Source organism: Tamandua tetradactyla, chromosome 1, assembly GCF_023851605.1.
Source record: "Tamandua tetradactyla isolate mTamTet1 chromosome 1, mTamTet1.pri, whole genome shotgun sequence".
Classification (NCBI taxonomy): Eukaryota; Metazoa; Chordata; class Mammalia; order Pilosa; family Myrmecophagidae; genus Tamandua; species Tamandua tetradactyla.
Window position 1 is genome coordinate 48,512,278 of NC_135327.1, and position 17,592 is coordinate 48,529,869.

At 40.2% G+C, this 17,592-nt stretch overlaps 1 long non-coding RNA gene and 1 other non-coding gene across 2 annotated transcripts; one reads left to right on the forward strand and one right to left on the reverse strand.

Moving 5' to 3' along the window:
- The first annotated feature begins 1,328 nt into the window (after positions 1–1,328).
- On the forward strand, positions 1,329–1,435 carry LOC143652487 (U6 spliceosomal RNA). The gene has a single exon (XR_013160719.1). It is a non-coding gene; the product is annotated as a U6 spliceosomal RNA (small nuclear RNA).
- Positions 1,436–3,584: 2,149 nt separating this feature from the next.
- On the reverse strand, positions 3,585–17,366 carry LOC143684265 (uncharacterized). Its single transcript, XR_013175944.1, has 3 exons — positions 17,230–17,366; positions 4,013–4,139; positions 3,585–3,652 (listed from the first exon to the last, which is right to left on the reverse strand). It is a non-coding gene; the product is annotated as an uncharacterized LOC143684265 (long non-coding RNA).
- Between the last annotated feature and the right edge of the window lie 226 nt (positions 17,367–17,592).

Consider the following 17,592-nt stretch of genomic DNA (forward strand, 5'->3'; position numbering starts at 1 on the left):
GGGACTAGAAATGCAGGCTTCAGGATTTGCCATGAAGCTTCATGATCCCAGCACAAACATTTTATTTAGATTTTCATTTTTTAGGTTGTCTTTGTTCAGTTCCCCTGGAGACAGACTCTGAGTCAGGGGGTGCACACAGAGACTTTCCTGGAGGGGGTCTTTTGGCAGATACACTTGTAGGGAAGTGAGGAAGCAGGACAGGGCAGAGAGAAAAGACAGCCCCCACTGTGCTTCCAACAGAGCCTCGGCTGACCCCTTGGGGCACCCTGGGGCTGGGGTGGCCTCCTGAGATGTCCTGATGGAGATGGGGGGCAGGCCTTGTGTCCCTGCATTGATCAGTACTGACTGACCTGGAGGAGGGGGGGATAATTTTGGTTGAGGCAATGCTCCAAGGCCAAGGCCAAGCTCCAGCGAGGGTGCCTTGTGGGTCTAGTCAGCGGCTGACATTCCCGAGGCCTGGGGGACGGGGGTATCGCCCTGAGGAGGGGATCTGTACCCCTTAACAACCACTGTGCAGATCAATAGACATTGGAGCATGCTGGCAGAGATTATGGCCCGCTGAAGGCCCCACACCCACCTTTCTTTTCCTCTGCAACTTAGGCAGGGTGTCATTTTGGGGGGTGTTTGAGGATGGGGGACAGGCTGGGAGTGGTTAGTTCCTGGTTTACCCTGACCCCGTGTCTCATGCAGTCAACACCCCAACAGCTTCACTCACTCTCTCACTCACATTGGGTCCCTGTCTGCTTCTTCCCACTCCAGGTCCCCAGCTTTTCGCAGGACTAGGGTCTGTCTCTTTGTTCCAGCTGAGCCTCTTAGTATTCTAGAATCAGAGGAGGCAAGGGCTGCAGAGACCTGCTGCGCTCCCCTAGGTTTTCAGGTGAGAGTGCTAAGGAGAATCAGGAAAGATCCCACAACAGGTAGAAATCCACAGCTTCCCTCTGCTGTGGGAAATCCATACAGAAGAGGAAGCAGGGAAGAGCCTCAGGTGGGGAGTGGCCAAGATGATAGCTTAGAACTTCAGAGGCTCCAGCTCTCCTGAGACTGAGTGTGAGGCTGGGGGAGGGAGGCAGTTCAGATATTCCTTGTGAAGGGTGTCAGCTCTGTCTCCTCTTCCTCTTTCCCTTGCCCTAGACGTGTGGCTTAGGAAGAAATTTTAAATGTTTTTATTATCCACATGCTATGAACCAGCCATTTCTTATTTGCCTATGAGTCACAACAACTAGAATGAGCCTACATTCTCATTTTCCCAGAGTAGTACCAGTTAGTCCCTCGGGTCCTGGCTTCATTATTAAGAACACCACCTTTAACCATCAAAAGAGGCCTGTTTAGTGCTTGCTTCAGCGGCACGTATACTAAAATTGAAACAATACAGAGAAGATTAGCATGACCCCTGCACAAGGATGACACGCAAATTTGTGAAACGTTCCATATTTTTAAAAGAAAAAAAAAAAGAGCCCTGTTTGGTCAATATAGTTACCTGAACTAGAGGCAAATAGTGTTCTTTTATGTGTCTGTTCTTAAGTACCACAACTTGCTAGCTCCACTGCCCTCCCCCATCCCCACTGTCCCTTCTATATTCAGGACTGGAACTCCACCTCCACATTCTCTTCTCTTACCTGGACATATGGCCAGACCCTATTTTCCAGTCTCAGTTGTATTTAGGGAAGTTTTTGTCTGAATTCACGTTGATAGAATATAGGCAGAAGTGAGGTTGCCATTCCCACACCTGGCCCATAAAACCTGCCCAAACACAGGTCTGTTTTTCCTCTGAAGAGAGGAGGAGAGAAGAGCCACAAGATGGAAGGAGCCTGGCTCTTTGAATGACTGCCTGATGCTTACAAAACCATACAGGACTAAATGAGCAGGAATAATTTTATTGTTTTAAGCTACTGACATTTGTGAGTTAATTGTCACAACAGCTAAAATCATCAACTAATATGTATCTGCCTTCCTGGTGCAAACCTGTGGTTTCAGTCTGGCTTTCTGGAAGCAGAATCTGAGACAGGGTTTATTGAAGAAGGGCATTCAGGAGGAGAAGGGAGCATAAAAGGGCAAGGGAAGGAAATGAGCAGGATGTGGTCTCCACCAGAGTCCATGGCCTGATCCCTGAGGGCTCTGAAGCACTCAAGTCATCCCTCCTTGAGCATGGGGGTTAGCCTTTCTGCCCCATATCAGTTATTGACCATGAGCTTCTTCAAGGGTACTGAAAGTTAGGAAAGGTAAAATCTCCTATGTAGAATTTTTCCAAGGTCTGAGGGTAATTCTTCAATAGTGAGGTTGGGGAGCATGGGGTGGGGGCAGCTGTGAGACCTTAGGAACATCTGGGAAGAGGTTTATCTTCCATGTAAAGAGAATCTGAGTGGGGTACTACCCCTTCATATAAAATTTAAAAAATCACTTCAGTCATTTACATTTTAGTGTGAACCTATGTAAATGTGTCTTTAATTCCCAGCTTGGTCTCCACAAACTAAATACTTTGAGAATTAAGAATTTAATTTGGGAGAACTAGAAGAAAGCATTTTTAAATGAATCAACAGGGGGTCTTGGTTCAAATAACTGAAATTTATTCTGGTTATCTTAGCAGAAGAGGGATTTATTAACAAGGGGGTTGTAAGCAAGAGGGATTTTACCATCAAATATCTCCAAGATCTTCAGGAAGGCTGGAGAATCCAGCTTGTGAACATGACAAAGATCAAGGAAGATGCACAGAAAGAAACCCAACCAAGAACACAACATCTAAGCTGGATGCCACAGCTGGTGCCATCAGTGCTGACACAGGGACACTGTCACCTCTAACATCGCCTTTCATTGATGTATGTGAAAGATGCCTTGTACAGCAATCTAATCATCTGAATTCAAGACTACAATAAGGAACAGTTCTACACCTAGGAAAATAAAAGTACCAGTAGTGATATTATTCAGGAGGCAAGTGGAGTATTCTGTTCAAAAGCATGAGCCCCATAGCCCACTGCCTGTCCCTCCACCATTACAGTTTTATGTCTTTGTCTCTTCAAAAGTTTGGAACCCTCTAAAAATGCAATTACTATTAAGATTTTAATTTTTGGCACTTTAACTGTGATCTAGCATCATAATTGCTATGTCCAAGTTAGCTGAGCTGAAGGCAGGGCAATGATGATTTGGAATATCACTTATCCAAAGGGGAAAAGAAATGCTGATAAAGGAAGACATACCTCAGACCACTCACAGTTTTCTGGGGCATCGACTGACCATATTTCCTTCAAAATGGCAACAAAACTTCCACTGAAAGAGCTCTCAGTTCAGAAGTCATAGCCCATTTCTCCTCCCCAATGATTGGTATATTCATCCTATGTAGCAAAACTAGGCCCTAGCACAAAGTCCACATTGATTTGGGGTTATCAACATGTGGAGACCCAACTAATGGGCTTATTTGGACATTTAAGTTTTTTAAATATTGGATTTTAATTGGTGTGATAGACAGATTGCAAAAACAACCTCTCTGTTTCTAGGACATTGCAATATGCTTTTCCAGCTCCTGACATCAAGGGGTAGAATCTATTTCCCCTCCCCTTGAATCTCTCTGGTCTCATGACTTACTTTGGCCAATGGAATGTGACGTAAGTAATGGCATGTCCATCTTGGTGTTGTTTCCTGGAACTCTGCCCTGGCTAGCCTGTTAGATGATAAAAGATATGAGAGCTACATGGATATCATCCTGAAATAGCCAGTCCCAAGCCGACCTGGCTGCTAAACACTGGCACATGAGTGACCCAGCCAAGACTAGAAGGACCACCCAACTGAGCCCAGCCCTCATCACCAAACTGCAGAATCATGAGCCCACAAATGGTTGTGTCTTTAAGCCACAACGTTTTGGGGGTGTTTTGCTAAGCCACAAAAATGAACTGTTTCAGAGTGAATCATCTCCTGCCAAACAGGCAATGGCAGAGAATAAATATTTCCAAAGCCTGGGAAGTCACACTCATGTGTGTCTGCCCAGAGACTTTTTCTTCCCTGTTTAATGTCCCTTATATACCCAGGCTGTGGAAAGTCACGTGAGCCTCAGCCATTTAGCAGGCACTAATTATTTGACCGTGTAGCAGTGCCATTTCCAGGAGAACTTGGTAATACTCAACAGCTGCTCACTTCCAATTCCATGAGAGCTAAGAGAAGAAAAAAAAAAAAAGATTAATCATGGGCCTCAATACATAATACAGTAATCATGGTAGCATAATTAAAATAGAAATCTGTCATTTAGAGCCAAGACTGAGACAGGTAAAATTAAACATAAACTGTCATAAAAATAATTAAGATCCAGGCTTTTAAACTAAAAGACAGCTTTTATTAAATTAGTTAACATTTGCTATTCTTCTAAACAGACTTGCTGTTAGCCTTTGACACTTTGTCCATGCAGTCTTTTCTTAACCAAATTTTAACTATGCCTGAAGGGAAAGTGGAAAGGTTATCTATTCGTTAATTTATTAAATGCCTATTCTATATACAGTGAGTCTTCAAGGGATGCTGCGAAGAATAGGACAGTTTCTGCCCTTAAAGATCTAATGATGCAGAAAGGAGATAAGTGTGATTATTTGATTTTTAATTAACTGGCATAAAAAAAAAATCTTCCGAAGATTTGGCATCTGAGCTACTTGACGATTACAGGATGTGAGTATGAAAATATGGGGGAAGAAATAGATATGTGAACCTAGGAACACACAGCGGTCATTCAAAGTCAGAGCAAACCGGCTGCTGGAGATCTTCAGAATAGTACTCAGCCATGGATTGGTGTCTTAGCTTTCTAGATCTGCCATGACAGATCCTGCACTAGAGGTAGGCTTCAACAACCACAAGCATTTATTGTCTCATGGTTTTGAAGGCTTGAAGCCCAAAATCAAGATGTCAACAAGGATGACAGCATTCTGGTGGTGGTTGTTCTCTGTCACATGGCAATCCCTCTCCGCTTTGGCTTCTTCTGGTTTTGGGTTTCTGCTGAATGACTGCTTCCGTATTTCCTCTTTATAAGGCTTCCAGTCTTGAAGACTCACCCTAATTCAATTTGTCCATATCCTAACTAATAATAGTACCTTCAAAAGTTCCTATTTACAAATGGGTTCAACCCCACAGGAAAGCAGAATATATGTTCTGTGAGGGACATGATTCAATCCCCAACAATTGGGTTCTAGCAACTCTCAAGAAGGAGCTTGTGAAGCAACCTGTGCTCTTTGGCATAGATATCCACCAGAGGTTCCTTAAGCAAACATTCCTTCTGCCTATGGCCACATCGTCTAGCAGCAGAAGAATGCTAATCCAAGCACTGGGCCAAGCAGGTGGGAATCTGCTTTTTCAAAATTCCACCTGTCCCAAGACATAAAGGCATCTGACGGTTACTTTTTCTTTGGATATAGTTAGTTACCTCTGCTAGGACTCTCTTCTCTCCCCAGGATGATTTTCACATATGTTATGTTTGGCTCTACAGCACTAGCATGCCTTTAAGAAGGGATTTCATTGGGGCTACCTCAGTTGGAAGTAATAGCACAAACTTGGGAAATGCATGAATGTTTCCTTCCTCACTGAGAGAATGGAAACATGCAAATGAGACTTCCAGCAACTCCAAAGGATCATCTCTCATCTGCTTGCTTCTGTTCTCAGTTATTCTTTATTGTGTGAGTGAAAAGTTCATGTTATCAGCTCATCCTTCCCCTTGTGCACAGAACATTCCCCTCACGTCACTCGAAGTGTCATTCTAGCATCATTTCCCTTTTTTCTATGTCATTTATCTTTTCCTGTCCTAATGAATCTCATGGTGATGTTTTTCCTCTCTATGATTCTGCCTTATTCTTTGATCAACCTCCAGCAAATAAAACATTTTTTACTACATCCTTTCATAAAACTCCTTGAAAGGGTGGTCTATAATCACTGTCACCCATTTTTCCTGCTCCATTCTCTTGGACTCAATCTGACCAAGCTTTGTACTCCCATTCCAATTAATCTGCTTTCAGATCATCAACGACCTCCACACTGCTAAATCTAAAGCCACTTATCTGTTCTTAAATCCCTTGACGGTTAAGTCACATTTGACACAGTTGAAAAACTTGAAAATCTTTCTTCACTTGATTTCTATAAAGTCAAATTCTCATTGTTTTTCTCCAATACTCTAGCTGTTTATTCTGTCTCTGTTTCTGGTTCCTCACTATTTTCTTGACTCCTAATTAGAAGTGCCCAGGCTCATGCCATGACCTTTATCGTTTATTTTATCGAAAGCCACTCCTTTAGTGATTTCATCGAGTCTCATGGCCTTGAGCATATAAAAATGCTAGCGGCTTCCAAATTTATCTCTCCAGCTAAAACTCTCCTTTTACCAATCTCACTTAATAGCTTGCTTGACCTCTCCATTTGAATGACTAATGGGAAGCTCAAACATAATGGGTCTGTGCTAGTTTGAAAGGATTACATATCCTAGAAAAGTCATGTTTTAATCCTGATCCATCTTGTGTATCTTTTAATCCCTATTCAGTACTATAGGCTGGCAACTTGATTAGGTTATCTCCATGGAGATATGACTCACCCAGTTGTGGGTATTGGCCTTTCATTACAGGGAGATGTGATGCCACCCATTCCAGGTGGGTCTTGATTAGTTTACTGGAATCCTTTAAAAGAGGAAACATTTTGGAGACAGCCCTTTTTGGAGAGCCACAAAAACCAGGAGAGCCCATGCAGCCAGAGACCTTTGGTGATAAAAGGATATGCCTCTGAAGGAGCTTCATGAAATGAGAAGCCTGGAGAGAAAGTTATCAGATGTCATCACGTGCCTTTCTAGTTGAGAGAGAAACTCTGGACTTCATTGGTCTTTCTTGAGTGAAGGTAACGTCTTGTTGGTGCCTTAATTCATACATTTCTATAGATTTGCTTTAATTTGGACATTTTCACAGCCTAAAACTGGAACTACAACTTAATAATCTCCCCCTTATAAATGACTCTCTGTTTCTGATATGTTGCATCCCAGCAATAATAGCTGACTAATATACAGTTGTGTCCATAGAACCTGGACCATAATAAGCACCCAATAAATAATTGGTGAGTAAATGACTAGATGGAAGAAATCATATGGTTTGTGGGAGTTAAATGTTCTGATTTTCCATTTTCAAGCAGACAGGTTAGGGTGTATGACTATTTCTGACTAATAAGTTAGATATCAAGTGACACTGTCTCTTCCAGGCTAGAGCATGTAATTGTAAGATTTTTAGAGTTCTATTTTCCCTCTGGCCTTGTAAGAAGCAATTTTTGCAATGGCAGCCCCTCCATGTGTAACAAAAGTGATCAAAACCTGCTGATGACCTGCGAATTGACATATGACATACATGTGCAATAAACCTTTGGTCCTTTAAACAACCAAGATTTGGGGTTTGTTCATTATTTTCAGCATAGCCATTGGGATAAGAGTTTAAAGTCATCTTAAACAAGTTCAAATAGTATGAATGATATGTTTCTGATGTCATTGTTTGGTGAGAGGAGGTGTGCTAGTTTGAAACAGCTACGCACCCCAGAAAAGATGTATCCTTTTCCCAATACAATCTTGTGGGCAAGGTCTATCATTTAGGATGGAAACTTTGATTGGATTGTTTCCATGGAGACTGATACAGTCAATTTCAGGTGGGAGCTTTTGATTAGATTATTTCCATAGAGATTTGACACACCCAATTGTGGGAGTGGTCTTTTGATTAGATGGAGAAGTGTTGCTGCCCATTCCAAGTGAGTCTTGATTAGTTTACAGGAGTCTGTTAAAAGGGGGAACATTTTGGAGAAACCTCAGATGCAGATGCAGACACAGATATTTGGAAATGCAGAAGTCTCAGGAGACAAGTTGTTTCAGAGCCAGTGGACATGCAGACATTTGAAGTTGCTTGGAGCGGATGCCTAGGCACAGATGTTTGGAGATGCAGAGGCTAGCAGATGTCACCACATGCCTTCCCATGAGATGTTAAGCATGCCAGAACCCAGAGTTGTGTCCCAGAGGAGCTAATGAAGGCTCACAGATGCTTAGAGAGGAAACCACTGGCACCAGAAGCTGGAAGCAACAGAACCAGGAACAAGGACCTGTAGATGCCAGCCATGTGCCTTCCACATGACAGACATTGGCTTTCCTTGAGTCAAGGTATCTGTCCCTGGTTGCCTTAGTTTGGATATTTTTATGTCTCTATTACATTCATCATATTACATCATAGAGATATTACATGTCTCTAACATTCAACTTAATAACTGAAATACATTCCCTGTATAAAAACCTCTTAACTTCTGGTATATTACATTCTGGCAGTATTGACAAACTAAAACAGAAGGTTTTGAGCATGGGTTTTTGCTCTAAAAAACTTGGGTCAAGGTTTGGAAATAACTATATATCGGAAGTGTGGCATTAGCTAAATCATTGAACCATACTGACCCTGTTTCCTCATTTGACAAATAAGAGCTATTGCTGTCATTCATTACACCTGGTACTTATTAAGCTCAGACCTGGAGCTCAAGGAGCTTGATGTTCAGAAAGGGACATGTCATAACCCAAACTGCAGTATTACTAGGCACTGCATGTTGTAAATGCCAGGAGAGTCTCAGAATAGGGGTTGTAAGCATACTGAAGGACAGATTGCATTTGGCTGAGGGAGCAGGAAAACACCATGACTCAGAGCTATTCTCTTTGGTCTGAAAAAACCATAACTTGGTACCTATGTTTCCGAAAATTCATTCTCAGATCTTAATTTTCTGGAACATTGGCCCATCTGACTCTCTGTCACCTCTCTGAAAAGGTTTCTGCCTCTTGTTTAGGATATCTGGCTGGTTAAATGTGGCTTTGCTGTCCTGGGTAGCACAATATCTCTAGCTAAGTTGATTTTTGGTGGTCTTCACCTTTCTACAGAATCCATTCAGGCTATCCTAGCTTCTTCTAACTCCTCTTTATTGTGGTCATTATAATTTTTAGATCTTCAATCTGTGATTACCTAAATTCCAACTACCTCACTCAATAGGTTGCATGTTCCATGAGGACAAAGTTTATACTGCATACCTAGTGCATCTTGCTCTACATCTAACAGAACAAACAATTAACTAATGAATGACAGGCCTCCCATCTCAACTAGGTGCCAGATCATGTTTGTTGAATTTGAATACTTAAATATTGTTCAGTTAAAGAAGGAAATGAGCCAAGTAAAATGACTTTATCCCAAACATTATCCAGCTTTCCTTCTCAGAAGATTTGGCATCTTAAAAGAGTCTCTATAAAGGAAGGAGCATATAAGTTGAGTGATAGACTATCTAATGGTGGAATTTCTGACTAGTTAAGATAGCTATTTGAAAGAAAAGAGACAAAAAGGCATTTTTTTTAGTATTTTCACATGCATTATTATGCTGCTTTTCAAATGACCATCTGTTAAATTGTTTACTCATAAGGCTGACCAGGAGTAGGAGACGAGAGAGATGAAAGAACATTAAAAAATTTTTTAAAAAAGCAACATATTTTTTGCCTAAATCAGGATGACTATTTTTCATTCCACCCTCATTAAAGCAAGTAACTAATTGAATTAAGTGTGTCCTAGAAAATATAACTACCCTTTGAAATGTAAATGCTTGGGTACATAAAGAAAAATTAAAGAAGCAGGCCAGAAAAAGCATCATTAGTTGCATTTTGATGTAGCCAAACATTTTAGATTTTGCTTTCCATGCCACTTTATTTGGAAATATTTCGCCATAATGTGACATCCCAAAATAACTTGGGCAAGAATATCTTTTTTCCTTAGCAAGAAGGAACTGTAAAATATTGTGTGCTTTTATATAAAACTGGAATCATAAGACTCAAGGAGCAATTTTTCATCATAAATGCTAACTCTTTACAGAGTGTGGGTTTCCATCTGAATGTTGGGAGGCTGAAGCAAATTTTATAAATACTTGGTTTGGATTGAAAACCAACTCTTTTAGCACTGTGTCAGTGGCTCTAAAAACTGTCTGTTTCTTATTTTATACATATCATCTGCTCAATTTGCCTTTAATTTACTGTATAAGTAGTGTGACCTCATTTCATGGAGATGAAGAAAACCTCGGATTCATTCAGAAGAGGTAATTATGGATTGCAGAAGAATAACATAATGAGAAGATCCTGTTTGCATAAAATTGCTATTTGAGTGTTGGAAGGCAGCGTTGGCTTTATCGGGGTTTGACACATCTGCCAGACTCAGCGTTGGTTCCAATGGGAAACAAAAATTTAATGCAGTGCTGAAAATGTTGAAGGGTATAAGATTCACAAGGATGAGCATCTTGGTTGGTGTAACAATATATCTTTTGTTGTAATCATTGCATTTTCATAGGTCTGCCAACATGCTAATCTTTTTATGATGATTATTTCATTTCATACTTAAAATGATCCTGTGAGGTCAGTGTTATTATGATTATCATTCTCATTTGACAGTTGAAGAATGTTGCTTGTCCAAAGCCATATGGTCAGACAGCTACAGAACAGAACCACTTGGTCTGAATGGAGTCCAAGCTTCTCATCTTATTGCTTCTTCTTTCTTTAATTAGATCTCTTTCATCTATATACTTACCCATCCATTTGTCCATTTCTCCTACTCTTTTCTCTCTCTTTCTCCATCAGCCCATTCAACTATGTTCTTCCTCTTGGTATCCATACCTATCTCTCTCTTATTCTCTTTTACTCTGTTCATCTGTCTTTCTCTTACTCTTTTTCACCTTTTGTGGGTTTCTGTCTCCTGTTGTTGCCTGTCTCTTTATCAGTTATTTCCTCTTTTTCTCTAACTCTTTCAATCTCTCTATTCATATAATCATTGATTTATCACTCACTGACTTATGCATTCCATGCAAATATTTGTTGTTCTCTCTTTCTGGCCTCCATCCACCCATCCATGTTTTCCATATCTCCATGTGCTTTTTTTTTTACTTTTTTTTTTCTGCCTGAGTCTCTTTCCTTGTCTCCCTCCCTGACCCTTCCATTTGTCTCTCTGTATTTCTCTCTCTCTCTCTTTCTCTCTGTTCTCCCTTCTCTCAACTCTCTCCTCTCCTCTCTCTCTCATTCTCTTTGTTTCTCCATTTAAAACTGCATTTCAGGTACATCCTATAGAGCTCTTCCCCTCCAAGGTTAGGAAATATGTCCCTATACACCAAAGCTTATATGCCTTGCTAGGACAAGAAAACATCTATATATGGCTCAAGCAAAGGTCAGCCCTGTTGCTTCTCCATGACAGTCAGAGTTGAAAGAAAATTCTTCATGAATCTCTCACATTTCTACATACGTAAGAGTGAGGCACTAACTGTTCTTTGCTCCAAATTATCTTTTCAAGGATGTTTATATGCTGAGCAGCCAGAAATAGTATCTCTCTTTGAAGCAAAGTTGGGTTTGCGTAAATCCTTGGAGGATAAAGGTAGTATCTCCTTTTGGAAAAAGGGCAGGCATCCCTCTTTTCCAGGATAATAAAAATAGTGTCTTCTTTCTGAGCAAAAGGAAGCTATACCTGCCCATCATTCAATATTCATGCTCTCTGAGCCAAGATTTCTCTCCTGTAATGCAACTTACTGCAGACACAGGTATTTGTCTTGGCTCACCCTTGTCACTCCAGGGGACTTGAGGGTAAGGCAAGCTAACACAAATGCTGATGTTCATGCTGTTTGCTGTGCCATGAGTAATAATGTTCTTATTCTGATGTCTGATGCAGGAGTTTCCTGTCTTCTGCCAGATCCATGAGACTGTAGCAGACCAACATGGTAGTGGGCAAGTGGGGTGAAATCTCAGTCACTTCACGGTTCTTGGCTCAAAGCTGTGCCTTTATTCATCTTATTTGATGTCAGCACCATACTCATCATTATATAACCAATTTTCCCTCCATCTTATTGTCCTTTAGAAAATGGAATGTATTTCAGCAGCAAACTCAGGTGCACCTTGCTCTATCAGCTACTTCCAGTGAGTAAAGAAACCTTTCCCATCCATGCACTTTATATTCCCTTCCTGCTCAACATTGAACTTGGTGAGAACAGATTGTCACTTGGGCAAGACTGGGCATGCTTAAGCTTTACCCTCTCTCCAAAGCTGGAAGGGCTGGGTCTGGGGAAATATGACTATATCCAAAGCCCTTGGTACCTCACCTCACATCCTCTTAACATCACCTCTGATCCCAGATGTGGCTGCAGCAAACAGATCCTTAGAGACTTCAGTTCATTTCATACCCAATGTGTCTCATCTCAATTGTGCCCTTTGGGACTTTCCCTGATGCTCTAGAAGCAAGGAAAGTTCCACTCAAGTGGCGTGAAGGCATTTCCTCAAGTGCAGAGCTGGCAATACCCTAGGGACAAACTGCAAACAATGGAGGATGAGAGCTGAAGTATAAATATTTCTCCCAGTTGATTCTCAGGTGGACACTTCTGTGAGTCATTCTATATGCTTTAGGAATTCCTGGGAAGGAGCAAATTTAAATCGCCCACATCAGTGACCTCAACAAAGTGCACCCTCGTGTTGGCTTTTCCTCCTTCCCTCCCCCTCCTTTGTCCCTCTTGCCTGATCTGTGGTATTACCTCTGAAATAAACTTCCTATACTCAAATCTGTGTCACGGGTTCTACTTCTGAGGGGACACAAACTAATCCAATAATAAAGTAGAAAGACCTGGGCCTCTGGAATCAGACAGACTTGAGTCTGTTTATCAGCCCTGCCACTTTCTGCCTGAAAAAACTTGAACAAATTAATTAAACTTTGTGAGCTTCAATTTCCTTATTTCTAAAGTGGGGCAAATAACACTTTACTCTGCAGGCTTACATGGGGAATATTGCTTATGGGTAAAAAAAAAACAAAACAAAACATGCTGTCCTTAGCACTGGGAAAGTCATATCATCAGTGCTCAATGAATTGCAGCAATTATTGTTATGATAGCCTGAGCAAATTCCAGGGCCTCTGGAAACTAGAGGGGAGGAAATTGTGATGTTCTGATTTCAGTGACCATCCAGGGACTACTAAGATGCAGCAGGTCACTTGGTGCCCCTGATAGATTAAGAGATAGCTTTGGAATTTTTCACTTTAAGCACCCAAAACCACACCAATTACTTATAACTTATTGGGTTGTATCATAAAGAGCCTCTGTAGTCTATAAACTTATTTATGCATATATGGAGAGAGAATGCATGTGAAGTATTAAGCTTTATATATATATGTATTATTTTTTCTTATTGATTCCTTTTACCTTTCTGTCTTCCCTCTGTCCAGTCAGCTACTCATTGTATATTCATTGCTTCCGGGAAAGGATGACACAGCAGAAATTCAGAAATTAAAAAATAATACTGAGATTCAATTCTGGGGTGTGCGTATATGTATATGAGTGTGTTTATTTTCAAAAACCTAGAGCAGAGGCCTAAGCTTTAGGAGAAAAATCTTCCCTTCTCCTTTAATAGGAAGGATTTATCAGAGCAAGGGAAGTTAGGCAGAGTGGAGGTTCAGAGGAGAGGACAGTGAATCTACAGAAAGAATGGAGGCTAAGTTCAGTGATGGTCCAGTCTCCCCTTGAGCAACCTCTCACCTCTACCATTTCTTGTCTCCCTGGCTGTGTGGGAGAAGAGTCAGGTGCTACAAAGGGTCTAGTGCATTGAAGTTCGCACTGTGTGTTTCCTCTTCTAGAGAAGTGCATTGGTTCTTTTAAAAAATCATTTTATTTTGAAATAATTTCGAATTTAAAGGACAGTTGCAAAAATAAGACAAACTCCAATCAAAGAATTCCAACAGGTAACATGTCCACCAATTTTAACATTTTGCCACCTTTCCCATATCATTCTATCATCTATCTATCTAACTATCTGCCTATCATCTGTCTGTCTGTCTGTCTATTTATCATCTACCATCCATCTTCTGAACATTTGAGAGTTGCACACATCATACCCCTTGAACACATAACACTTTCAGGTATATTCCCTACAAACAAGGATATTCACTTATATATTCACCTTAAATGCACTTATCAAGTTCAAAAAAATGTAACATTAATATAAAGCTTACATACTGAATTGCAATTTTTCTTATGTCCATAATGCCCTTTTAAGCTTTTTCTCCTCTGTTTTTAGATCCTGTCCAGTACCATGTATTGCATTTCTTTGTCATTGTCTCTTTAGTTTCTCTTTCTTTTCTTTAATTGAGGAAACATGTAGGACAATATCAATTTTCCCATCCCCACCTCTCCCAAGCACAGCATTCAGTGGGATTAATCACATGCACAATGTCGCAGTGCCCTCACCACCTTCCAGCACTTTCCCTCATGTCAAACACATACCCTACACTCGGTTTGCTTAACTCACCCCTTCCCCTGTCCTCTACTCCTGGTAGCTTGATATTTTCTTCATGGTTACCAAGGGGTTAAATTTAACCTCTTAAATCTCTAACAACCTTGTTTGTTTTGATACTAACAACTCTAATTGTTTATATAAACTATGTTCCTATACCCCTCTGTCCTCTTATCGTTACGTAGCTCTTGTCACATATCATATACTTATTTATTATGAGTCTAAAGGATATATAATTTATCATTAAATTTATGCATTTCCCTTTTAGATCCTGGAAGAAGTAAATAAAAGTAACTTCTGGAGGAGTTACAAATCAAAACGACAAGAGTACTGGCATTTATATTTACACTTGTTGTTACCTTTATCAGGAATCTTTATTTCTTCATGTGGCTTCTGACAGTTGCCTAGTGTTCATTCCTTTCAACCTGCAGAAATCCCTTTACCATTTCGTGTGCAGCTAGTCTTGTGGTGATCACATCTCTCAGCTTTTGTTTATCTGGGAATGTCTTAATTCCTCCCTCAGTTTTGAAAGATTTTTTTTTCAAAATGTCTTAATTCCTTCCTCATTTCTGAAAGGTTTTACTAGATGCAAAATAGTTAGATGGCAATTTTTTGCTTTCTTGCCTTCATGGTTTCCAATGAGAACTCCACATTAAATCTTATTGAGGCTCCTTTGAATATAACATGTTGCTTCTTTCTTGAAGATTTCAGATTCTCTCTTTTACCTTTGGTAGTTGACAATTTGATTATAGTATGGTGCAGTGTGGGTCTATCTGGGTTTATCCTGTTTGAAATTTGCTGAGCATCTTTGATGTGTATTTCCATGCCTTTCATTAAATTTGGGAGAAGTTCTCTGCCATTATTTCTTTGAATCATCTCTCTGCCTCACTTTCTTCTCCTTCTGAGGCTCACACAATGCATATGTGGGTACTCTTGATGGTGTCCCACAGGTTCCTCAGGCTCTGTTCACTTTTCTTCATTCTTTCTTTTTTCCGTTCCTCAGACCAAATGGTTTCAATTTTCTTATTTTTAAACTCCCTGATTCTTTCTTCTGCCAGCTCCAATCTACTGTTGAACACCTCTAGGGAATTTTTAATTTCTGTTGCTATAGTTTTCAGCTCTGTTTGGCTCCTTTTAAAAATGTCCATCTCTATATTGATGTTCTCTTTGTATTCATCTTTGTTCACCTGATTTCCTTTAGCTCTGTGTCTATATTTTCCTTTAGCTCTTTGAATATATTTAGGACCATTTTTTAAAAGTCTTTGCCAAGAATGTTCCTGGTCTAATATTCCTTATTGATGGTTTTTAAAACTTTAATCTTTTCCTTTGCCTGGACCATCACTTTCCGTTTCTTTATATGTTTTGTAATTTTTTGTTGAAACATGGACATGTTGATATCTTAGTATGTTATTGCTCCATTGCTGTAAGTTAGACTCTGATGTGTCTGTTCCTTAAGCTTTTTTCAATCTAGTATTATGACAAAGATTTCCTTGAATGCCAGGAGCCAACAAAAATAGAAAAGAAAAGAAAAAGGAGAAGGAGAAGGAGAAGGAAAAATGAAAACAACTTTTCCCATTCATCATAGATTAATCCATGTGAGTGCTCTTCTTTGGGGATTATCCATACAATAAATTTGCCAAAGTGTAGGAGTCTCCCTGATTCTTTCTTTACATGATTGTTAATCCTGGGCATGCATGTGTGGCCTTAGGAATTCCCCCATCTATATGGAAACAAATGTCCGCTCCTCCCTAGGGGATTGTTTCCTCACAGTCCTGGGCACTGAACTGTATGTCCAATACCAGCAATCCCTTAGCCCAGGCAGCATGAATTGCCTGCTCTCCTACAACTAGGAAAACTCATGCGGCCTTCTATATGCAGTTCAATTTATGAAACAGTGTATCCCTTATACCACCACCTGACAGATTAGGCCAGACATATATGCTTACAGTATATGCACAAGATTACTCTGCTCCATCCAGACGTAGGACCAGGTATTGCACTGCAAGCATAAGTTGCATCCACAACAAGCCATGAGATCCTATAGCCTTTAAGTGGTCTTTTTCTAGATTCAGTGCCCACCCTGACTCTTTTGACTCTTTTCTGGAGCTTTTAAAAGATTTCTCTGCCAATTGTTTCTGCTGTTGGTCAAAGCTTCTGTGAGGGCACAGAGCCCTGAAGCATCTCACTCCATTATCTTGATTGTCATCTCCTGAGGACTTCCTTTCAACAGCAACTGGTTTTTCAAACTGGCCCCTGAAACTTTGTTCAGTGACTATTAAACTTAATCCATGTGGATAACCTCCTTCTCAGCATTCCAGCATACCTAGAAGATCCTAAATGAAGGGTGGGCCCAACTGTGTAAGTGAGAGAGGGTTAAATCTCTAAATTTGGCCTTTAATATGACCTAATGTTTGAATTTTTCTGTTCATTTCACCCTTCACCAACTTCCTTTTGAGCAGGCAAGCTGAATTCCAACATCATGACCAAAGATAATTCATTTAACCATTGTCCCTTCTAGTTTCAGTTTTTACTTCAGAATTTAAACTATATCAGTATACAACTGCCCTTTTTTCTCCTGTCTCAGAAAAATTAGTGTGTGAGAGTGAGAAGGAAACATAATTTTATAGAGCACCTTCTATTTTCCAAGCTCGATTTTGAGCTTGTATATATATATATATATATATATATATATGTATAAATGTATATACATATACATTTCTACAACTCATTAACTATTTAACATGTGCCAGGAAATACAATGAATTTGGCGTTGTATTATCTCAGTTAAGGCATACAACATTTTATAGACGGTCTATCTGAAATCAGGAGAAGCTAAGTAAATGGCTCAAGCTAAGGCATCTGGCATAGAACTGAGGAAAGCTAGAACCCAAGCCAACTTCTCTACTAATCACTCTTTCCTGGTCTCCAAAACTATTCCACACCTGTAGTGTTGATTCTATCTCAACTGATCTTATCTGGGAGGGTGTTATCTGGGAGACTCCACCCTTCATCATTTGTATTTTTCCATCTCTTTTTCTGTTGACAGGAAACTTGCTCTCAGGTAATAAGTTCAAGCCTCTCTTGTTCTGAAAAACCAAACCAAAACAAATAAATCAGTAAAGTCTTGCACTTTCAACCATGACCTTATGTTATTCTATCTTCTCTTTTCACCCCCTCCAGATGTTGCAATGAAAAGAATACATTCAGCTACTACACATTCCTACTTGTCCTCTCCATCCATCCTCACAGTTCTACTCCTCTCCTGCCTTCTGTAAGGTGGATGATGGACAGAATCTTGGCCCTGT